The following is a 25,436-nucleotide window of genomic DNA, read 5'->3' on the forward strand; positions in this document are numbered from 1 at the left end:
AAAAATAAAGAAAAACCCTGTAATGAGTAGGTGTGTCCAAACTTTTCACTGGTACTGTATGTTGTAAAGGGATAGGCTAATATGAATTATTGAATGATGGTACTGAGACAGACAGCTTGTAGCACAGATAACTCTAAAGCAAACATTCAAACTTATCCATTGTTTGTTTTTTCAAGTGCTTTTTCAATGGAAAAATGTCAAAGGGAAAATAAGCAGCAAGTATGTTTAAGTCACCACCTGCCATTATAAAGTTCACCCTTGGTACACTACGCCTTGATACTTTGCCTGTCATGACCTATGCCAAATGCAATGATACCTGACATGACCATTGCGCATGAGCGAATCCTAGACGCACACACAACTGTCACTTGTACAGAAATGGCAGATTGACGGAGCTCTGCGACTGAACTTGGCAGGTGGCCGTCATTTCTACAAATGAACCTTGATTAGCAGTACAAGGAAGCTGATTGGAAATGTGTCATCTAAATCCAAAGCCGCCAGTGGTTCGCAGACAACGGCTGATCATTTAAAGACTATAGACTAGAACATTTTGCACGAAAGGTGTCTCTCAAAAGCTATGAACGAGTGCAATCCTAACTAGCTATCAGAGCATAGCATGACAACAATGAAACACAGAAACAGAATAGATAAATCATGATTAAATTTCACAAAGAAAGTTAACTAATACAGCTTTCGTGGATATGAATATTTGTGATATAACTCGCAATTGATAGTAACACTACATAACGTGAAAGTAGATGAAAGGTCACTAGCATAAAGGCTAATTCAGCTCGAGCTGTCCATAAACATTACGTTTTTTTTTATGTTGACAGAAACGAGTCAGGTTCTATTCGTATTGTATGAATAACGTTCCAGTTATGCCCTACGACAATATTTCCCAATATTACAAGCTTCTCAACCTTAACAGAACTGCAAAAGCCTCACATTGTTTTGCTACAGCCTTGTGGGAGAAAAAAATATCTACTGGCTGTCACGTGACGTCTGTCTTGAACTTGAAGTGATACCTTTGCACAATGGTAACATTCTACATCATCAATTTGATATAGATACTTTGTATTTTGTTAATGCAGTCGTTACTGCCCATATAGTTAAGGAACAACTAGCAAATTGCCTGTAATTTACTCCCTGAGAAAGAGAAAACAGTATAGCAATAATCTGCTTGATAAACATGCTCTTCATATTAATCAGGCTTCTTGTAAGCAACCCTGGTCCTGGAGTGTCACAGGTACTGAGGTGTTTGAGTTATAGCAAAGATGATCTATTATTGACAAGATAGTCGAGTGACCGCTCTAACAATGGAAATACATGTCCTCAAAGATGGAGGGCAGGCGGGAGGAGAAGAGAACCCAACCATTATGAAACTTCAATTAGATCAAATAAGCATCATGTTCTATTCGATCAAATAAGCCTGACATAGCACATTAGCAATTACATTTTTTGTTAACAAATTTAAACACACATTGACCTCCACTTCGTGGTCTTATTTTTGTGGACAGATTTTGGGCAGACCCTCTCGCTTCACCTCTGCTTCTCTGGTTATAGAGCCCACACTTTTAGCTTTAGACCTGAGAGACCAGTAAGTGGAATCCTGCCAATCATTCATGTGTATCATTAGTGACTCTTTAAATTACGAGTCAGGTGTGGGATACTGTACCTAGTTGGAGCAAGGCATAAGCTAAACCCTACAGTAGGCTACCTGCAGCCCTTCAAGGCTACATATTGCTAGACTAGACAGTCACCGGGGGCAACAATCTCAAACTACAAACAGAGACCCTATAAATAGAAACAAACAAAGACTGAGCGGTAAATGGAATACATTTTTTGTGTGACTCAAACCCCAAAGGATGCAGGGAGGTTGAAAATAAACAGACATGCGAAAGAATAGGAAGGATATTAAAGTAAAAAGGAAATGAGGAACAATATGAATACAACGCACCAGTGGGGAATATAGGAACTTCCGTTTATTAAAAGAATACAGTTGAAGGTTCCGTGCATTGTAAACTTGGTAATGGCACACAAAAGGGTTACGAGAAATTGTTGAGTGACTACAATGTCATAATCACATTGCATATCCAATCAGAGTGATTCAGACCTATCCCACCCGAATGTTCTAACCTCACTTAATTTTAGAGTAAAGTAGAACTTCTGAGTTTACTCAATTCCAAAACCTCAGCTCAATCATACCTAGCCTATGTTATATTTGTTTGACATATCAAGATTTAGGGGGAAATTCCGTTTAATCAAAATGTTGAACTGTAGTATACTTCTTCTGCTTACTTCTTCCTCAAGTGATAGGCAATTCCACTTTCACATTAAAATGTATGTCAAACAAAAAACAATTATTGCAAAGTTAAACAAACCATACAGCTCTATGCACAAGGACTACTTTGAACAATGTCCACAGAAGATTTGACAAAAATACATTGACTTGAAGAACAGTGCAGATGCTAAATTTGGTAAAATAATGACGGTCTGCGATGCTAACATGCTGACCAGACCGGACAAGTCGCGTGCGCGAGCATCGCAAAATACATTTAGAAATCCATGTTATTCAATTATTGCACCCACACTGCTCGCATGCGCCAACGAGCGTCTGCGATGCCAAGGGCTAAAATAGAACTCCTTTCTATTTCTGACGCAGATCGCACTGAAAGTCCTGCTTCTCCCATCTCCTCGTTGGTTTATAGAAGCAGGTACCTACGTGCCGTCTTCTCATTGGTTATACCCACGTGGGTGATTGAAAGACAAACTGTTTTGCCAGTCGTCGTGGTAATACTATGAAAGTTTAGATGCCGATCACCATATAAGTTCAAAGATGAAAAAGCCTGGAAGAAGGAGAGATGACTGGAAACAATTTGGTTGGCCGTTTTATGTATGGAATAATTGTCGTAGATGTGTGGATTAATTGGAGTAGAGGACCTTGTGCATTTCAGGTAAAATAACAACTCAATGTTTATATATCCCAGGACAAATTAGCTAGCAACAGCAAGCTAGCTAAATAGGACAAATTTGCTAGCAAGTGCAAGCTAACTAGCTAAATTGCCATACATGTTTAATGCTTTTCGACCTGTCCCCAAATTAATGTAATTGGTTCAGAGTTTGTTTTGATATTTTAACCTGCGTGTCGTGATCGCGTTTGGTGTAGGGGGCAAAATAAATGTCTGCACGATAGCTCACGATGGCGCACGAATGCAGTCGGTTTGGGTTCCGTGTTAGTGCTGTTTGTGCTGTCATTCTGTTACCAAAGTGGACATTTTTAAAAGTAGTCCTTGTGCATAGAGTTGTATTGTTTGTTTTAATTTTCAATCATTGGTTTTTGTTTGACATACATTTTAAAGTGAACATTCTGAGTCTCAACTTAATTATGTTACTGTGGAATTGCGCAGATGTTACAGCTGTCAGATGTCAGGGGAAAGTAGTGTTCTTGACAGTGCTCTTGACCCCGACTCACAATTCACAGCTCTGCGATGTGAAATTGTGCTGGTATGCAACACTACAAGTTAACAATAACCTTTGTACAGTGCATTGAGAAAGTATTCAGACCCCTTGACTTTTTCCCTATTTTGTTACGTTAAAGCCTTTTTCTAAAATAGATTAAATAAAAAATGTGCCTCAACAATTTACACACAATGCACCATAATGACAAAGCAAAAACAGGTTTTTAGAAAAAAACATAAAAACTTTATTTACATAAGTTTTCAGACCCTTAGCTTTGAGACTCGAAATTGAGCTCAGGTGCATCCTGTTTCCATTGATCATCCTTGAGATTTGATTGGAGTCCATATGCGGTAAATTCAATTGATTGGACATGATTTGGAAAGGCACACACCTGTCTATATAAGGCCCCACAGTTGACAGTGCATGTCAGAGAAAAAACCAAGCCATGAGGTCAAGGGAATTGTCCGTAGAGCTCAGAGACAGGATTGTGTTGAAACCCAAATTTGGGGAAGGGTACCAAAACATTTCTGCAGCTTTGAAGGTCCCCAAAAACACAGCGGCCTCCATCATTCCTTTACCCCTTTTTCTCTCCAATTTTGTGGTATCCAATTGGTAGATACAGTCTTGTCCCATCGCTGCCACTCCCGTACGGACTCGGGAGAGGTCGAAGGTCGAGACACATACATCCTACGAAACACAACCCAGCCAAGCCGCACTGCTTCTTGACACAATGCCCGCTTAACCCGGAAGCCAGCCGCACCAATGTGTCAAAGGAAACACCGTGCAACCGCGACCGTGTCAGTGTGCATTGCTCCCGGCCTACCACAGGAGTCGCAAGTGCGCGATGGGATAAGAGCATCCCTGCCGGCCAAGCCCTCCCCTAACCCGGACGACGCTGGGCCGATTGTGTGCCGCCCCATGGGTCTCCCAGTCGCGGCCGGCTGCGACAGAGCCTGGACTTGAACCAGGATCTCTAGTGGCACAGCTAGCACTGCAATGCAGTGCCTTAATCCACTGCACCCCTCAGGAGGCCCGCCTCCATCATTCTTAAATGGAAGAAGCTTGGAACCACCAAGACTCTTCCTAGAGCGGGCCGCCCAGCCAAACTGAGGAATCGGGGGAGAAGGGGCTTGGTCAGGGAGGTGTCCAAGAACCCAATGGTCACTCTGACAGAGCTCCAGATTTCCTCTGTGGAGATGGGAGAACCTTCCACAAGGACAACCATCTCTGCAGCACTCCACCAATTAGACCTTTATGTGGTCAGACGGAGGCCACTCCTCAGTAAAAGGCACATGACAGCCCACTTGGAGTTTGCCAAAATGCACCTAAAGGACTCTCAGACCATGAGAAACAAGATTCTCTGGTCTGATGAACCCAAGATTGAACTCTTAGGCCTGAATGCCAAGCGTCACGTCTGGAGGAAACCTGGCACCATCCCTACGGTGAAGCATGGTGGTGGCAGCATGCTGTGTAGATATTTTTCAGCGGTAGGGACTGGAAGACTAGTCAGGATCAAGGGAAAGATGAGCAGAGCAAAGTACAGAGAGATCCTTGATGAAAACCTGCTCCAGAGCGCTCAGGACCACAGACTGGGGCGAAGGTTCACCTTCCAACAGGACAACGACCCTAAGCACACAGCCAAGACAATGCAGGAGTGGCTTCTGGACAAGTCTCTGAATGTCCTTGAGTGACCCAGCCAGAGCCCGGACTTGAACCTGATCGAACACCTCTGGGTAGACCAGAAAATCGCTGTGCAGCAACGCTCCCCATCCAACCTGACAGAGCTTGAGAGGATCTGCAGAGAAGAATGGGAGAAAATCCCCAAATACAGGTGTGCCAAGCTTATAGCGTCATATCCAAGAAGACTCAAGGCTGTAATCAATGCCAAATGTGCTTCAACAAAGTACTGAGTAAAGGGTCTGAATACTTATGTAAATGTGATATTTCCCATTTTTTTTCAACCTGGGGTATTGTGTGTAAACTTTGTTTTGCAAAGTCTGACATCACATGTGCGCTACAAAAACACAGCTAAACAACAGCCTCTTGCTACAGTAGGTGTGTGCTTCAATTAGCAGGCCTGGACAACTCTAGGGGGCTTGATTGGTGTCACACTTTTGCCCCAGCTAACACACCTGCCTCCAATAATGAACTAATCATGATCTTCAGTTAGAAATGCAATTATTTAAAATAAGCTGTGTTTGCTAGGGATGGGGGAAAAGTGTGACACCAATCAGGCCCCCGAGGAATGGAACTGCCCAGGTCTGAGTGGTAAACTACACCCAAAAATCTACATTTATCATATTATTCTCAGACCTCAAAAGTGGTTTCCTGATGTGATTTAAGCATTATTGTGTTCTTAGAACGTCCAAACATAGTTGTTTTTCTAATAAAGAAGTGTGATTTAAGAGAGTAAAAAGTGATTTTCTAGCTGAAGACGATTTGGAAGAACAAATCAAAATTGTTCCTGGGTTACATCCCAAGTAGCACCATATTCCCTATATACTGTACGATTTTTGACCAGAGCCCTATGGGACCTAGTCAAGAATAGTGCACTATGTAGGGAATAGGGTGCCATTTGGGAGGGATCCGTGGTACCAAGTCTCTGTTGGAGCTCCCATTTCTCAAGAACGGGAGTGTTCCACTCCTCATCCCTTCACTCCCTAAGAAAAGTCTTCATTCATGATGCAAATATATTACTGTCGCTCTATTTGGAGGGACTAATGTTGTGAACCGCTTCCATCTCATGCTACTCAATGCCTGCACAAATATCTGTACTGTATGTCCATGTAGCTGGTATACTCCAACTGGTACAGTTAGTATTAGGGTGACTTCATTGGGAAATTAGATTTTATGTTTGGCTAACATTGTTAGATGCAAACATAGGCTTGTAATTCTCAAACTATATGATTGTTGCTCTATTTGTCCGGAATGACAAGAATTTGGATTGGGTTTGGTGGAGCTAGGTTAGATGGTCAGAGACTTAACCTGTCTCTATCTGCAGTCTTGTGAAACTGCAATATTTGAAGCATTATTGTGTTCTTAGAACATCCAAACATAGTTGTTTTTCTATTAAAGAAGTGTGATTTAGAGAGTAAAAACCTGAAAAAACGGGGCATTTTTTTTAACCGGGAAAAACTAAATGGAGGAAGTTGTATTTGGGGAAAAACTAAATGGAATCAGGCAAAAAATGTAACAGTCTTTATAGGGCCCTAGTATTCCTTCTTGCACAATCTTTCGGAAATCTGGAAATAACTTTTTGGGGTGCATTTACCAATTGACAGGTTTTTTATTTGTCTTGAAATGCCTTCCAACACACATGGAAAGCCAGATCCTGTGCTGTTCTTTGATTATGAACTTAATCAAATTGAATAAGACTGAATTTTAAGATTGTATTACAAACTCCATTATGAACACCTGACAGTAGCTTATGCACTGAACGAAGTTACATTAGACTAAATTTGTAATTTTCTCCCATTTAACTTCATAATTATGGTGGTTTTAATTGCTTTTAATTTTCTCTACCACACAGCAATGCTTGAAAGCATATTGATAGACAGGTTTGTCAAGGGTCTGTTGACTCTTTTGGACATTAAAAGTAACAGTGCATTTAAACAATGTGTTCTCTATACTAACTACTGTAATATAATTAGGAGGAAGCACAGGTAATTGTGTAAACTCGAGCTATTTTGCTAAGGTAGTATTCATTGTTTAGAATATTTCCCCCCAAATGGACACCTATTTGTGTGAGGACGTATGAGGATATAGACGAAGCAAAACGTCCATTTTCAACCTGAGTTTCATTCAGGTGGCTTGTTGAAACCAATCTCGCATTGTAAATTAAATGCTGATAGGATCAACACTTAAAGCTTATAATAGTTATACTTTAAGGCTCAAATCTCTTGTTTTTGTACTGTACTTTATGCACCTTTGAGAAAGAACACCATCCATTTCATCATGTTGTTTGTCATGGCCAATGAGGTCAGCATCTTAGCATGTAGGCAAATCATCTTCCCCTAAGAAGCTGTTGAGTTACCAGAGAAATGTGGGATATTGATAGTATCTTTTTAAGTGGTTTTCCAGCTGAAGACTATTTGGAAGAACAAATCAAAATTGTTCCTGGGTTACATCCCAAGTAGCACCATATTCCCTATATACTGCACAAGAACGGGAGTGTTCAGTCTTGTGAAACTGCAATATTTCATAAAGACTTGTTGACAGTGGAGAAAAAGCCTATTCATATTTTGAATGGTCTTTTATTCACCTGACTGTAATACATATGTGGGGAGTAGCACGCACAAAACAGTTACAGAGTTTAATGGCTGTGATAGGAGAAAACTGGGGATGGATCAACAACATTGTAGCTACTCAACAATAGTAACCTAAATGACAGAGTGAAAAGAAGGAAGCCTGTACCAAATACAAATATTCCAAAACATGCATCTTGTTTGCAACAGGGCACTAAAGTAATACTGCAAAATGTAGCTAAGCAATTCACTTTTTGTCCTGAATACATGGTGTTATGTTTGGGACAAATCCAATAGATCACATTACTGAGTACAACTCTCCATATTTTCAAGCATAGTGGTGGCTGCAACATGTTATGGGTATGCTTGTAATCGTTAAGGACTGGAGAGTTTTTCATTCTAAAAAAGAAACGGAATGGAGCTAAGCACAGTGAAAATCCTAGAGGAAACCTGGTTCAGTCTGCTTTCCACCAGACACTGGGAGATGAATTCACCTTTCAGCAGGACAATAACCTAAAACATAAGGTAAAATCTACACTGGAGTTGCTTACCAAGAAGAAAGTGAATGTTCCTGCGTTGCCAAGTTACAGTTTTTACTTAAATCTACATGAAAATCTATGGCAAGACCTGAAAATTGTTACCTAGCAATGATCAACAACCAATGACAGAGCTTGAAGAGTTTTGAAAATTATAATGGGGAAATGTTGCACAATTCCATGTCCATGTGTACTGTATGTCACCTTTCCCTCTTTCCTTGTCGGTGTCATAAATCATCGACCAGGAGATCAACCCCTATGTGGACCAATGGGTAGCATTGCCCACCAAGTCTTCAAACTTCTTGGAAAAGCCGGGTTTTTGGGTGTCAACAAACCAGTTGGTACAAACTACACACTTCCCTTTTTTCTCCAAATTATTTCCTCTTCTCCTGTAATTACTCATTAAACTTTTTCTGAGTTCTGAGATATTTCTTTGCCTGATTCTGATTAATTTATGGAAAATTATGCTTAACCTATTTCACCGTCTCGTTCCTTAAAAATGTTGTCAGTTAAATGCACTTCCCTTTGAAGAGAAGAGGATGAGTCATTTCAGACTACGTAGATGGTTTAATTAATTTAGTGTTTTCATGAACAATCACCTGAATCGGAGTGAGACAAGGAGCAACGGAAGTCTATTGTGCTTCTGTGTGGTGAAGCATCATTCCCCGTGAAACGGTCTAGATAGATAGAGCAGTAGCAAGCGATAATGGGTTCCTCATAGACCCCTGAGTGCCCGATGTGTCAAACTATGCACTGCTCTTCATCAGATGTCAACAAAAGAAGCTCTCAAGGTCTAGCGTGAAAAAAATTAAGTTTAGTAATTATTTCATTGCATACCAGACTGAAGATGAAATAGGCCAAAGATTACTCTTCATTTTCATAAGAAAAGTTAAAGGTGCACTATGCAGAGATCGCTCTGCTATTTCCCGCAATTTAAAAAAATTGTAATAGTTCGCCTAATTTCAGTTTATGTGACAAAACAAGCATAGAGTCCTTGTACCATCTAAAACGCTGTGAAATATATTTTCCATAACCCAAAATATTTTCAGCTGTTTGAAGCAGATGCACAAAATCAAAAGTAAAAGACACCAAAGGAAAAATAGAAATAACACACATAGAACAGATCTACCACTTCTTTCCATGAGAGTGACAGATCTACATCTCCCATTTCTATGTGAATTTGGTCAGGTCACCCAAAAATGTACACATTACAGCTTTAAGGAGTGCTTAGCATGTAATTCTGGCTTTGGCCCACTCCAATGAATATGTGGAAGTGAGAAACTGCCATATTGTGGTATAAATATAGTGTATATATTTTCCAACTGTGAATGTGTGTAGTCACATCCCACAACAGCTGTCAGTTGCATCTCCATTCCAGATGCTGTCCTCTACCGCCTGCAGTGTCACTGAGAAAAAAAGATGAGACTGTTGGGACAACTTTGATTAAAATTTGTATGCATACTGAACACAAATATAAACGCAATAAGCAACAATTTCAAAGATTTTAGTTTCAAAGAGTTACAGTTCACATAAGGAAATCAGTCAATTAAAATACATTCATTAGGCCCTAATCTATGGATATTAAATGACTGGGCAGGGATGCGGCTATGGGTGGGCCTTGGAGGGCATAGGCCCACCCACTTGGCAGCCAGGCCCACCCACTGGGGAGCCACGCCCAGCCAATCAGAATGAGTTTGTTTTTCCCCACAAATTGGCTTTATTACAGACATAAATTTCTCCTCAGCACCCAACCACCCAATCTCTCAGACGATCCCGCAGATGAAGAAGCCGGATGTGGAGGTCCTGGACTGACGTGGTTACACGTGGTCTGCGGTTGTGAGGACAGTTGGACGTACTGCCAAATTCTCTAAAATGACATTGGAGGCAGCTTATGGTAGAGAAATTAACATTCAATTCTCTGGCAACAGCTCTGGTGGACATTCCTGCAGTCAGCATGCCAATTGCATGCTCCCTCAAAACTTGAAACATCTGTGGCATTGTGTTGTGTGACAAAACTGCACATTTTAGAGTGGCCTTTTATTGTTTCCAGCACAAGGAGCAACTGTTTAATGATCATGCTGATTAATCAGCTTCTTGATATGCCACACCTGTCAGGGGGGTGGATTATCTTGACAAAGGAAAAATGCTAACTAACAGGGATGTAAACAAATTTGTGCATAACATTTGAGAGAAATAAGCTTTTTGTGCAAATGGAACTTTTCTGGGATTTTGCGTTTATAATTTTGTTCAGTGTATATGATATGTATAAGAAGTTTGAGGATTTAAAGTGATGATTCATTCCAAGATGTAGTTTTGCCAAGATGTTTTCAGACCTCATAAGTGGGCGAGATTGGTTCAAGTCTCACCACAAACCAATCTCGATCCAAATACAGTATATAATACACCAAATTAATAGAAACGAGAACTCATCTCGACATTAGTCGCACTAGATGTCAAAACATCTAACAAACGTTGATTTTGAAGTCAACTACTTCTTTAACAAAGAGAGTAATGCAGTGGGTGTCATAGGTCGTGGGCCCTGCGGGGAAATTGGCTCATAAATCTAGCTAGGTCAGAGGAGAGTATTGACTACAAAGCCCTTCAGCATTAACAGATGGATTAGAAAGAATGGGGACTAGGAAGGCTGTCCGAGACACACTATATTACCAGATGGTATATTAGATATCCCCTTTGTGGTTTAGCCTACACTGTAAGAGACACTGATGAGATGAGACACATATTGCTAATAGCCCAAAATGTGGCACTAATAGGTATAAGCGATACCACTGTTAGGCCTATTTGTGCTATTATTGTAGCTATACAGTACCAGTCAAAAGTTTGGACACACCTCCTCATTCAAGGGTTTCTCTTTATTTAGACTATTTTCTACATTGTAGAATAATAGTGAAGACATCAAAACTATGAAATAACACATATGGAATCATGTAGTAACCAAAAAAGTGTTTTAACAAATAAAAATAGATTTTAGATTTTAGATGATTTAAAAGGTAAGAATGTCAAAACACTGTAGCCTATGTGTTTTGTCAGTTTTATCTCTGTAGTTTTCCTCAGAATACTAAATTGTAAAATGTTGGTCTCCCGAAATGTGCCTCCAGACATTTGTCTGGTATGTATCGCCTGATCTACTCTAATGTAATCATTTCCAAATAGTTAGTAGTACCTTCTGTGTTACCCTGAATGCCTGTACATTAGAGATCAGGTCTGTCCCCAATATAAATCTTCTCTATGCTAAAACATGTATTAAAGCGCTAAGCTCTCAAAGTGTGCTGTTATGATTCTGGTTAGATTGATTGGAATGGAAGAGGACTAGGAGGCTTATCACTGACTAAGAGGCTTAGCACTGACTAGGAGGCTTAGCACTGACTAGGAGGCTTAGCCCTGACTAGGAGGCTTAGCACTGACTAGGAGGCTTAGCACTGACTAGGAGGCTTAGCACTGACTAGGAGGCTTAGCCCTGCACTGCTGGGATGGAGAAATACCAGGTAGACTGGGAATGGTTTTCACAGAAGAGATAGCCACTGAGGGATTTAAAATGTCAAATACAGATGACACATCCTTATCTTCAGATGACGGCAAAGACTTAGCTGAGAACGATGAGGGGCGTAGACTGCAGGAGTCATTTGGTATGCAAACATGACTGTGGTGAGAATGTGGAGTGTTACTACTCTGGGAGTCACCCAATGGAATGAGAGTTCTAGGGCTCAGAGGCAATACCAAGCTGGCAAGCTTCGACCTTAAAGTAGCTCCAACTATTTCAAAGCTTTTAATTTCTTGGAACATCTCTTGGAGCTGTAATACAGTACAAACAAAACCTTGGCAGATAATATAAACGTATGAAACAATCACATTTCGGCTACTAATCTATCCAGCGGGCAAGGCCCACTCTAGTTTTTACAAATTATATCCAAGTTTGGAAGCACAAAGCCAACCTTCACATTTCATAAGATACATTTTCTTCCATAAGGACATAAGGAAAGGCGGGATAACAGTGAAACACTAGAACCAGAACAGGAAGTGTTGCACAGGCAACGGGGAGCATAGCATGGATGACCTCTCCCTCCCTCCCTGTGTGTGTGCGTGTGTGTGTGTGTGTGTGTGTGTGCCTGTGTGTGTGCGTGTGTGTGTGTGTTCATTCGTTCATGATGTTATTCCACCCTCAGACAGGACAGTGGGATCCAAAATTCAGCCTCTGACATTGGCCCGCCTCTGACCAGACTGACGAGGCTTGGCAATCCGGCTGGGTTTTCCACTGACCAGAATTTTTCTGATAGTTCTGTTATGATGGTCCAATGTTATGTTACCCTGACTTTAGCCTCCTCAGTGCCCTCTACGCTCTCTCTCAGCCATTTAGTAATAATATAATAACATTACACATACTCTACCAGTAACTTGTTATTCTTATCCTAAATGAAGTGATTTTGAGCACACTTACTTTTTGGGAATCTAATTTACATACTATAGCATTCTCATTGGAAGTCATGGGAACACTCTGGAGCCAATTAAACGGTTGGATCTCTGTAACGCCACTCTAACATTATTACTGCTCATTTTGCTGAAGAGGGGCTTTAAAATGCAGTTATGTAGTCCTTATGTATACCTTCAAAGTTGTTGTTTGTTGTAAGTGGGTCATTGTTGTGCTATAGTGGAATCCCTTCCTGTCACGACACACATGTAAGGGATATCTACGGCTGACATTGTTTGCTTTCCGTTGCTCCACTACCACACCCAGCTATTTTGCTAAAACTCTGTCGAACCTTCTGCATTTCCAACTGTCAATATTATCCTCAACGGGGTTCTAGGCCTGTCACACATTTATCTCCAAACAGCTTTCCCCTGGCTGCAACATTCTGAAAGACATTTGGCAGGTGAATCTGACCATTCTGGCTGGAGAGGAGAGGATAAAACTCTCTGGTGTCAAACTGTTCTTGTAGTTATTCATCCTCGTCATCATTAGTGTCTGTTTATGTCTTTTTTTCTCGCGTCTGATGTTTTGTTGGGGGTTTGTGATGTTATGAAATCTGACAGAGGTGTCAGACTGTTGTCATTTTCCCATTGAATTACTGTCTGGTTCCATTCGGCAGATTAGAGCTAGTTGATTCATGTAAATTGCCCAATTTGATATTGTTTTTCTCTTTTTACATTAAAGCATTTTGTTCAGATAGCTTGACAAATATATGGGCATCAGATCAGAACTGCAGAGAAATTCTCTATTGAAACATAAAATGGGTGCATTAACATAGATTAACTTTACTGAACATTTAAAAGATTGCTAGTTGGCCTTCAGGGCTCTCTGTCTTGTGTGGAAAGTGCCCACTCATTTCAAGCTGTGTTAACAGATAATGAAGAGAACAGAAAGGGGGCGGTGTGGAGTTCCCTCTGCGAGATAACTGACAGTTAGATGGTTTAACACTGTGTTATTAAAGGTGCAATGTGCAGAAATCGCTCTGCCATTTCCTGGTTGCTAAAATTCGAATAGTTTGCCTAATTTCCGTTTATGTGACAAAACAAGCAATGTATAGTGTAGAGGATCATTGTACCATCTAAACCGCTATTAAATATGTTTTCAAAAACTAAAAATATTGTTTTTTCGGCAGTTTGAAGCTGGTGTACAAAACCGGAGGTAAAAGACAAAAAATGTTAACTTAAGGAGGGGAAGCATAGATAAAGCATACATAGAACAGATCTACCGCTTCTTAGACTTGTCTTCAATGACAATGACAGATCTATAACTCACATAGTGATGTGAATGTGAATTTGGTCAGAATCTTTAAAGCCCTGATGTCTTACCTGTATGGGCAATTTACATAACTGTGATGATACACCAATGATCTTATACTTTTCTTTTTTTCTGCGTAACTTTACAGCTACTTTCATTGAATACATTCACATTTAAATACATTCCAAGCCTTGCTTATTAGGTTGCCGGTCACCCAGGTTACTAGGATATGCTAAAGTATATTTCATTGTTTGCAGAGTGCAATTAAGTTACTTTAAAGTGATTTGGACATGAAGCGCGAAAAATGCCAATTTAGCATTGGATTTATGCCGCAAATGCTAAAAAGTTAGCATTTGAAGACAGTGGCTCGGTGAACTAAAAACATGGCTTGCTGTCTTACGATGTCCATAGACTACTTACAGGGTAAAAAAAAACAAATATGTATTTTGTAATGTGTGTGAACGATCCCTTTTAGAGGGAGTTTGTATGTTATGTGTCCTGGGTGAACTATTCCTATAAGAGGGTGTTTGTGTTTAGGTGTGCTGTGCTGTGCAGAGTATGGAGGCCTAGGCCTGGACTTCAGCTACAGTATTGCCGTGTCAGAGGAGCTGGGTAACATCCGCTGTGGAGGCATCCCCATGGCCATCGGAGTCCAGACTGATATGGCCACACCTGCCCTGGCTAGGTAAGGTATATACTGCACCCATCTGGCACATAGGCATGCTATTTTCTTTATGAGCCAATGAAGAATGTTTATTTTAATCTCTATGGTAATTAGCCTCTGTTTATTACACACACATAAACATTTATAAAGTCAAGCTTTTTTGAAGACACTATTACAGACCACCTACTCATCTGAGTTTCAACATGCAACAATAACAATCCAAAACTAGGGCTCAGTGACTTCTAGAAGTATTCTAATACAGAGGTTTAAATACATAGATCATGTTATTCATGATGAGTCAATCAGCTATTCATTGTACATAGCAAAATAAGCGTAAAGGGATAGTGTGAGATTTTGGCAATTAAGCCCGCTTTCTACTAAGATAAACGAATGAATTCCATTTGTATGTCTCCACGTGCAGTTTGAAGAAGTTGAAGGTAGTTTGTGAGCTACTGCGTTAGAGCAGTGACTGGAAGTCTACCGGAACAGTTACTTGAACAGATCTTCAACACCACTGTCTCTGTGTGTTGTGGTACTGTAGGTTTGGCTCTGAAGAGCTGAAGAAGGAGTTTCTGCTGCCCTCCATAATGGGAGACAAAGTGGCCTGTCTGGGAGTGAGTGAAGTGGGAGCCGGTTCCGATGTTGCTAGTAAGTTGCCTTAATTTAGTATCCCACTAGTCATTTATTATGGCCTGACTTCCGCTTCCCCGAAAATGAATTCTCAGTAAGAACTCAACCACTCAGGTCGAAAAAGTTGGTGGATCACAGTTGTTTGGAAAAGGTTATTCTACAGAACTTGGCATCATATTGGATTTAGATCATACAGTGTCATGGATCCAAGATGGTCTGTTTCTAATCTTCTCTGTTTTTAAGCTGTGGCTCTATGGATCAGGATAAAACTGGAACTGACCAACTGGAATTAGAATTACATCTATTAAGAGTACAGTCCAAAAGCAGTATATCTCTCTCTCTCTCTCTCTCTCTCTCTCTCTCTCTCTCTCTCTCTCTCTCTCTCTCTCTCTCTCTCTCTCTCTCTCTCTCTCTCTCTCTCTCTCTCTCTCTCTCTCTCTCTCTCTCTCTCTCTCTCTCTCTCTCTCTCTCTCTCTCTCTCTCTCTCTCTCTCTCTCTCTCTCTCTCTCAGCCATCAAGACGAATGCGGCACGTAAAGGGGTGAGTATGTGGTGAATGGTGGTAAGATGTGGCCTGCACCAGTGGTGGTCCGTCTCACAAGAACAAGTCTCTCATCTGTCTGCCTATGAACTCTCCTGGTGAGACACACTGATATATACTTTGGGGGCTTTCACACCAAATTGTTTGGAGCGGTTTTCCCCCTTAGTTCTGTTCATTTGGACTGGTGTGAACACTCTATCCGCACTCGGCAGCACACTAAACAATGCAGCGTGGTTCGCTCAAAAACACTGCAGTCTGATTCCATCCATACCCTGGTGCGGTTCTCTGCAGGTGAGAATGCAGTCTGGACCAAACACAGGAGAAGAACCAGAGGCGTGCAGTATTATTGGTTGTTTGACTGCGAGCATTTGATTAAATGTACACAGTAGCATAACTTGATATCACTGAAACATTATGCGTGTAGCAATGCGTTTATGAGCGCATCCCATGCAGATTAGGAGAGACGGTCGCTTTGAGACACAACATCGGGAGTCTGTGTATTGATGGTCAGGGAGTCCAACCAATATAGGCTACTGAATATAGCCTCCCGCATGTTGATGGATGACCATTTGACATTTGGCAATGTGAAACCAACCGGACCAAATGAAAAAAAATACAATGTAACAAATAATCAAACTCTGATTCGAACTATAGCTCAGTACTATGTGTGAAAACACCCTTTGTCTAAGCAAACTCTCCAATAGTCAATATCTTCATCTCCTGTTCTTGGGCCTAATTCAGAAACAAAGTAGTCAGGTAGTCATTCAAAAATCATGTTATAAACACTATTATTGCACACAGAATGGGTCCATGCAACTCATTATGTGACCTGTTAAGCAAATGTTTACTCCTGAAGGGGTTGAATACTTACTGACTCAAGAAATTTCAGCTTTTCATTTTTTATTAATTTGTAAAAATGTAGAAAAACATAATTCCCACTTTGACATTATCGGGTATTGTGTGTAGGCCAGTGACAAAAAAACTCCACAATTGAATCCATTTTAAATTCAAGGTATAACACAAGAAAATGTGGTAAAAGTCAAGAGGTGTGAATATTTTCTGAAGACACTGTAGATATTGACATTTTTGTAATACAGTACCTCTGATTACTCCAATTTTCAGTGCTCTTGGCACTGTGACCTAAAACCAAGGGATTACATTGTCATTTCACTCTGCTGTGTCATTTCATTAGGGAGCTAGCTCATAGTCTCTGGTGTCCCACCCAAGACCCACATGATGATGCTCCGTCTCTCTCTCCGTTGTTTCCCTCGCAGGGGTTCACATCGCCCGCACAATCGACAAGACGGGGATGTCTTCCGACACAGCCGAGGTCTTCTTCGATGATGTGCGCGTGCCCTGCAAGAACCTCATTGGTTAGGAGGGGATGGGCTTCAACTATCAGACAGTTAGCTTCTTTACTGGCTAATCGTTAGTATTCAGCTAACCACGGTTTGTGGTCATCAGCTATCCTTTAGCTCGAAAATCTATCGCCAGTTTTGTACAGCGCGGCTCGTACCGGAACATACCGGACCTATTTTTCTCTTCATGTCCCCGGATTTCATCCGCAAGCTCTGGACATTTATACCTGGATCTCGCAGCTAGCTGGCTGCTATCCGTATGACTATCGGCTTACGTCGATCCCGGAGCAAACATCAATTATTCTGGAGCTAGCCAGCTGAAGAGTTCCATCAGCCACTCCTGGGCTACAATCACCTATCCGGACCCGTTTTACTGCCAATGTGGAGCCCCACAGGGCCTTCACAACTGGACTACTGACGTTATCTGCCCGAGGGAGTTATCCAGCTGGCTCCTCCGTCGCGACGTTACTTGAACACCCATCTGCGGTCCGCTAATTGTTAGCTGTCTTATTGGCTACGATCTTTTTTTCTTGGGCCTCTATAACTATATCTATTTTTTTTGCGAATTGGATTGATCCCCTCTACCACACGGAACCCCACTAATCCTACCGACGGAAACGCACGAGGTGGCTAAAAACAGACCTCCATCCTATGCTAGCTTGCTACCGATGGCCCGGCAAGTTGTCTGAATCGCCGTGACCCCAACCAACCTCACTACTCACTGGACCCTTTTGATCACTCGACTAAGCATGCCTCTCCTTAATGTCAATATACATTGTCCATTGCTGTTCTGGTTAGTGTTTATTGGCTTATTTCACTGTAGAGCCTCTAATCCTGCTCACTATACCTTATCCAACCTATTAGTTCCACCACCCACACATGCAATGACATCTCCTAGTTTCAATGATGTTTCTAGAGACAATATCTATCTCATCATCACTCAATACCTAGGTTTACCTCCACTGTATTCACATCCTACCATACCTTTGTCTGTACATTATACCTTGAAGCTATTTTATCGCCCCCAGAAACCTCCTTTTACTCTCTGTTCCAGACGTTCTAAACAACCCATTCTCATTGCTTTTAGCCGTACCCTTATCCTACTCCTCCTCTTTTCCTCTGGTGATGTAGAGGTGAATCCAGGCCCTGCAGTGCCTAGCTCCACTCCTATTCCCCAGGCGGCTCTTTTGATGACTTCTGTAACCGTAATAGCCTTGGTTTCATGCATGTTAACATTAGAAGCCTCCTCCCTAAGTTTGTTTTATTCACTGCTTTAGCACTCTCTGCCAACCTGGATGTTCTAGCTGTGTCTGAATCCTGGCTTAGAAAGACCACCAAAAATTCTGACATTTTCATCCCTAACTACAACATTTTCAGACAAGATAGAACTGCCAAAGGGGGCGGTGTTGCAATCTACTGCAAAGATAGCCTGCAGAGTTCTGTCCTACTATCCAGGTCTGTACCCAAACAATTTGAACTTCTACTTTTAAAAATCCACCTCTCTAAAAAGTCTCTCACCATTGCCGCCTGCTATAGACCACCCTCTGCCCCCAGCTGTGCTCTGGACACCATATGGGAACTGATTGCCCCCCATCTATCTTCAGAGCTTGTGCTGCTAGGTGACCTAAACTGGAACATGCTTAACACCCCAGCCATCCTACAATCTAAGCTTGATGCCCTCAATCTCAAACAAATTATCAATGAACCTACCAGGTACAACCCCAAAGCCGTAAACACGGGCACCCTCATAGATATCATCCTAACCAACTTGCCCTCTAAATACACCTCTGCTGTCTTCAACCAAGATCTCGGCGATCACTGCCTCATTGCCTGCATCCGTAATTGGTCAGCGGTCAAACGACCTCCACTCATCACTGTCAAACGCTCCCTGAAACACTTCAGTGAGCAGGCCTTTCTAATCAACCTGGCCGGGGTATCCTGGAAGGATATTGATCTCATCCCGTCAGTAGAGGACGTCTGGTTATTTAAAAAAAATGCCTTCCTAACTATCTTAAATAAGCATGCCCCATTCAAGAAATGTAGAACCAGGAATAAATATAGCCCTTGGTTCTCCCCAGACCTGACTGCCCTTAACCAACACAAAAACATCCTATGGCGTTCTATGGCGTTCTGCATTAGCATTAGCATTATACACAGGCAGTTAGAAAAGCCAAGGCTAGCTTGTTCAAGCAGAAATTTGCTTCCTGCAACACTAACTCAAAAAAGTTCTGGGACACTGTAAAGTCCATGGAGAATAAGAACACCTCCTCCCAGCTGCCCACTGCACTGAAGATAGGAAACACTGTCACCACTGATAAATCCACTATAATTGAACATTTCAATAAGCATTTTTCTACGGCTGGCCATGCTTTCCACCTGGCTACCCCTACCCCGGTCAGCAGCACTGTAACCCCACAGCAACTCGCCAAAGCCTTCCCCATTTATCCTTCTCCCAAATCCAGTCCGCTGATGTTCTGAAAGAGCTGCCAAATCTGGACCCCTATAAATCAGCCGGGCTAGACAATCTGGACCCTTTCTTTCTAAAATTATCTGCCGAAATTGTTGCCAGCCTGTTCAACCACTCTTTCGTGTCATCTGAGATTCCCAAAGCAGCTGCGGTCATCCTCCTCTTCAAAGGGGGGACACTCTTGACCCAAACTGCTAAAGACCTATATCTATCCTACCCTGCCTTTCTAAGGTCTTCGAAAGCCAAGTCAACAAACAGATTACCGACCATTTCGAATCTCACCATACCCTCTCTGCTGTGCAATCTGGTTTCAGAGCTGGTCATGCACCTCAGCCACGCTCAAGGTCCTAAACGATATCTTAACCGCCATCGATAAGAAACATTACTGTGCAGCCGTATTCATTGATCTGGCCAAGGCTTTCGACTCTGTCAATCACCATATCCTCATCAGCAGACTCGACAGCCTTGGTTTCTCAAATGATTGCCTCGCCTGGTTCACCAACTACTTCTCTGATAGAGTTCAGTGTGTCAAATCGGAGGGGGTCTGTTGTCCGGACCTCTGGCAGTCTCTATGGGGGTGCCACAGGGTTCAATTCTTGGACCGACTCTTCTCTGTATACATCAATGATGTCGCTCTTGCTGCTAGTGAGTCTCTAATTCACCTTTATGCAGACAACACCATTCTGTATACTTATGGCGCTTCTTTGGACACTGTGTTAGCAACCCTCCAGGCAAGCTTCAATGCCATAGAACTCTCCTTCCGTGGCCTCCAATTGCTCTTACATACAAGTAAAACTAAATGCATGCTCTTCAACCGATCGCTGCCTGCACCTGCCCGCCTGTCCAACATCACTACTCTGGACGGCTCTGACTTACGAATACGTGGACAACTACAAATACCTAGGTGTCTGGTTAGACTGTAAACTCTCCTTCCAGACCCGCATCAAACATCTCCAATCCAAAGTTAAATCTAGAATTGGCTTCCTATTTCGCAACAAAGCATCCTTCACTCATGCTGCCAAACATACCCCTGTAAAACTGACCATCCTACCAATCCTCGACTTCGGCGATGTCATTTACAAAATAGCCTCCAATACCCTACTCAACAAATTGGATGCAGTCTATCACAGTGCCATCCGTTTTGTCAACAAAGCCCCATAAAACACCCACCATTGCGACCTGTAAGCTCTCGTTGGCTGGCCCTCGCTTCATACTCGTCGCCAAACCCACTGGCTCCATGTCATCTACAAGACCCTGCTAGGTAAAGTCCCCCCTTATCTCAGCTCGCTGGTCACCATAGCATCACCCACCTGTAGCACGCGCTCCAGCAGGTATATCTCTCAGGTCACCCCCAAAACAAATTCTTTCTTTGGCCGCCTCTCCTTCCAGTTCTCTGCTGCCAATGAATGGAACGAACTACAAAAATCTCTGAAACTGGAAACACTTATCTCCCTCACTAGCTTTAAGCACCAGCTGTCAGAGCAGCTCACAGATTACTGCACCTGTACATAGCCCACCTATAATTTAGCCCAAACAACTACCTCTTTCCCTACTGTATTTATTTATTTATTTATTTTGCTCCTTCGCACTTTCTTCCACTGCAAATCTATCATTCCAGTGTTTTACTTGCTATATTGTATTTACTTCGCCACCATGGCCTTTTTCTGCCTTTACCTCCCTTAACTCACCTCATTTGCTCACATCGTATATAGACTTGTTTATACTGTATTATTGACTATGTTTGTTTTGCTCCATGTGTAACTCTGTGTTGTTGTATGTGTCGAACTGCTTTGCTTTATCTTGGCCAGGTCGCAATTGTAAATGAAAACTTGTTCTCAACTTGCCTACCTGGTTAAATAAAGGTGAAATAAAAAAATAAAAACTAAAAGATGCTGCAGTTCCAGGAAGAGAGACTTTGGGCAGTGGGCAATAGTAAACGAACCTCTCCAATTCAGTCCTGTTTCTTTCCTCCCTCCCCCACTCTGCCTCTCTCTCTCCTTCCTATCAATACTGTACTCTGTCTTTCCGTCTGTGGGGGTTTTCCGGTATTCCTTAAAGTGTTTCTAGTTCAAGGAGAGACGTTGTCAATTTGAAACTTAATCCAAACGTCATTTTTCATAATGGGTTCAAAGGGTTTCCGCATGTCAGCCAGTGTGACAAAAGAAGGAAGTTCATAGCCAGGCTAAACCAGTTCAGAAACATCAGAGTCAATACAGTTACACAACATTGTTTTTTTTCACTGCAGACTTGACTTTCAGTTCATTCCAAGGACATTCTGGACATTCAGATTGGTAATTTTGCTCAGGAAATGAAATCCAATTCATTTAGGCATCTAATCAGAAAAGAGTTCCAATTGTCGCACTTCATGGACAAAATACATGTGGTTTCCATGGTTTTTAAGAATGTAGCCAAGGTAATAACTGTAATTGAATGACCCCAGTGTTAATTTGTCGATTTGCGTTTTTCTGTTTTCTTTTTAATGCGCGAGACGTCAGGATACTGTCTGTTAGAGGAGGCGCTGATGAGGGGGCGGCAGGTATTGTAGCCTAGTGGTTAGAGCATTGGGCAAGTAACCAAATTACTATTATTATTTAGACTGGGCTTGATAACAGTCTGAGTAGCTTCTTATCCATTTATTCATTGACTGTTACACTAAACACAAACCCATAGACACACACACACACACACACACACACACACACACACACACACACACACACACACACACACAGACACACAAACATATAGACACACAAACATACAGACACACAAACATACAGACACACAAACACACACACATATAGACAGACAGTTATATCTGTATATGCTCATTGATTTGTATCATCCACCCACTTCCAAGTTAAAACTAGTTTCACACAAAGAGGGGAAAAAATAGGACATGAACTTCCTCACACAGCAACTTAATCACAGCCTCTGTGTACTCCACCCTCTGTAATACAATTGACAAACAACTAATATATATATATATATATATATATATATATATATAGACCCATTTCCCAGCCACATCATGAAAAGTAGAGCGCGCAGTTTGGAATCAGAAAGTTCTTTGTTTACCTAGGAGTGGATACGATCACATGCAATTTCAAATGCAGCTCATGCAAGTTAACAAACATGTAATCAAACAGGTAATCATCGCAGATGTCATCAGAGCAGTTGTTCTCAAATCTGTTCTCTAGGACCTCCAGACAATTTTGTTTTAGCCCTGATTAATCTAATCAAGGGTTTGCTGATTAGTTGTCAAGTTGAATCAGGTGTGCTAGCTCTGGAATAGATCAGATCCATAGAATGGCTGGGGGTCCGCAAGGAGAGGTTTGAGAACCACTGCATCAGAGGTTGATTACCTAGCAAGCTAGCAAGTACTGCGGAGCAAATCACGTTTTTTGATTTCAATATTTTTTTAAAACATTAAATGCGCTATGCATTATGTGGGTTGAATGCTGTAACAACACAGAATAAAACAAAGTCCCATGATGGTAGTGACTGCCCATTACTACTTATCACTTACTTATTAACCACAGTTTATTCACAACTTTAATTTAACCAAATATTTCAGTTGTTGCGTATGTTACATTTGTTTTATTTGATGACTTTATTATTTAATTCCAAGTTATCATCTCTATAGAGCTGCTATCTGACAAAATCAGGTTAATTAGTTCTTTAAAAACTATAAAAAGGTCAAATATCACTAGATTCTGATGTTCCCAGATTCTCTATGTTAACCAAGGGGTTTTCAAATTTCATATCAGTAGGGTAGAGAGAGGAAAAAGGGGGGAAGAGATATTTATGACTGTCATAAACCAGCCCCCAGGCCAACGTCATGACAATGCCAATTACATGCACCCTCAAAACTTGAGCCATCTTTGGCATTGTGTTGTGTGACAGAACTGCACATTTTAGCGTGGCCTTTTATTTTCCCCAGCACAAGTTGCACCTGTGTAATGATCATGCTGTTTAATCAGATTCTTGATATGCCACGTCTGTCAGGTGGATGGATTATTTTGGCAAAGTAGAAATGCTCACGAACAGGGATGTAAGCAAATTTGTGCACAAAATTTGAGAGAAATAAGCTTTTTGTTCAGTGTAGATAGAAACTGTCTCTGAGCCTGTTGGTATCAGACCTCATGCTCTGATCTTCCTGACAGTAAGAGAGAGAACAGCTAGTGGCTGGGGTGTGTGTTTTGTCCTTCATGATGCTGTGGGCCTTCTTCAGGCATTGTTTCGAGAAAATTTCCTGAATAGGTGGGAGCATGGTCCCAGTGATGTACTGGGCCTTCGTAACCACCTGCTGGATGGCCTTGCAGTCGTAGACGGACCAATTCCCATACCAGGCCGTGATGCAACCGTAATCCCCTCAAACGTGACATTTGCTTGTAAACAAAAAATGTCTCTATATTACTGTTAATTTCACCTTCAGTTGTAACCATGAGGGACAACATCATCCAGGACACCATTCAGTACACCAGACAGAGGAAGATCTTCAAGATGTCTGTTCTCTACCACCAGTCAGTCCACTTCAGACTGGCTGAGCTGGAGACAGAGATCAAGCTGCTGCACTCCCTCCTCTATCGCTCCACAGGTGGGTCTATTCAAGATAAGGTAATGATTGCGTCCCAAATGGCACCTCATTCCCTATGTAGTGCACTACTTTTGACCAGGGCCCAAAAGGCTATGGTCAAATGTAGTACACTACATAGGGAATAGGGTGCTATTTGGGACAATGACTGATTTCCATGGGGAAATTTTGTTTGCGGCTGGGCCTTTTAATGCATGCACACAGATTGTCACAAATACAATTTGATTCAATTTTTTTGTCAATATAGTTACGCAACAGTGATGTTGACTTTCAATACTACAGTAGTTAATTCCATGAACATTCTGGGTCAGATTGGTAATTTTGCTTAGGAAATGAAACTTTAATAATTGAAGCATCTAATCAGAAAAGAGACCCCATTGTCGTACTTCATGGACGAAAATAGTACGCGGTTTACATGTTTTTTAAGAATAGGTTATAACTGTCATTGAATGACCCCAGTGTTAATTTGTTTTTCTTTTCTTTTTTATTCGCAGAGGCGCCAGGTTATTGTCCAGTGGAGGAGGTGCTGATGAGGTAATGATGTCAATCATCTGCAAGTACATGGACACCCTACCCAAGGCCCCAGACAAGAATTGATGTCACAGTGCTAGTGTCTCTTTCCCTTGAGCTACACGTCAATCCAGAACATTAGGTGGATTGGATTATGCTGAGCCGCTGGACACAAGTCTATGGCCTGTGACATAAATGGGCAAAAGCGGTGAGAGAGGAGCACTCTTCTCAAATTGAACAGTAATCTCCCCCACTGTCATTTTGTCAACAAGGCAGCATGGTATGTTGTCCAGAAACATCTCTTTCCATTAAATATATGTTAGAATTTTCAAACATGGCAGATAGTGTTTTTATCAACAGCAATCACTTTTGCATGTGAAAACACAGAATCCTACTCATTACTCCACGTGGTAATTACGTGACTTCTGATTCGAGCCGACTTCGCCGTGGGCTTTGAACCGGGCACCTGGCTCCCACTGGGAGGCAGCCCGGTTCCAAAACGAATGCAATCAACTTTCACCCGGTGCAAAACACACCTACCCAGGGCAGATGAATCGAATCACCTCATAGTTCCTTTTCTTTCACTTATCTATAATGACTGGATAGGTGGTAGCGATACCTGAACTTAGTTTCCGCCATTTTGCTTACATCTATCCAGTCCTATCACGTCCGTGAAGGGGAGTGAACAAGGTCA

At 41.7% G+C, this 25,436-nt stretch overlaps 1 pseudogene; it reads left to right on the plus strand.

The window, feature by feature from the left end:
• Positions 1-93: 93 nt before the first annotated feature.
• LOC112229223 lies at positions 94-24,770 on the plus strand (annotated as a pseudogene).
• The last annotated feature ends 666 nt before the right edge of the window (positions 24,771-25,436 follow it).

This window comes from Oncorhynchus tshawytscha, linkage group LG31 (genome assembly GCF_018296145.1).
Source record: "Oncorhynchus tshawytscha isolate Ot180627B linkage group LG31, Otsh_v2.0, whole genome shotgun sequence".
Lineage (NCBI taxonomy): Eukaryota > Metazoa > Chordata > Actinopteri > Salmoniformes > Salmonidae > Oncorhynchus > Oncorhynchus tshawytscha.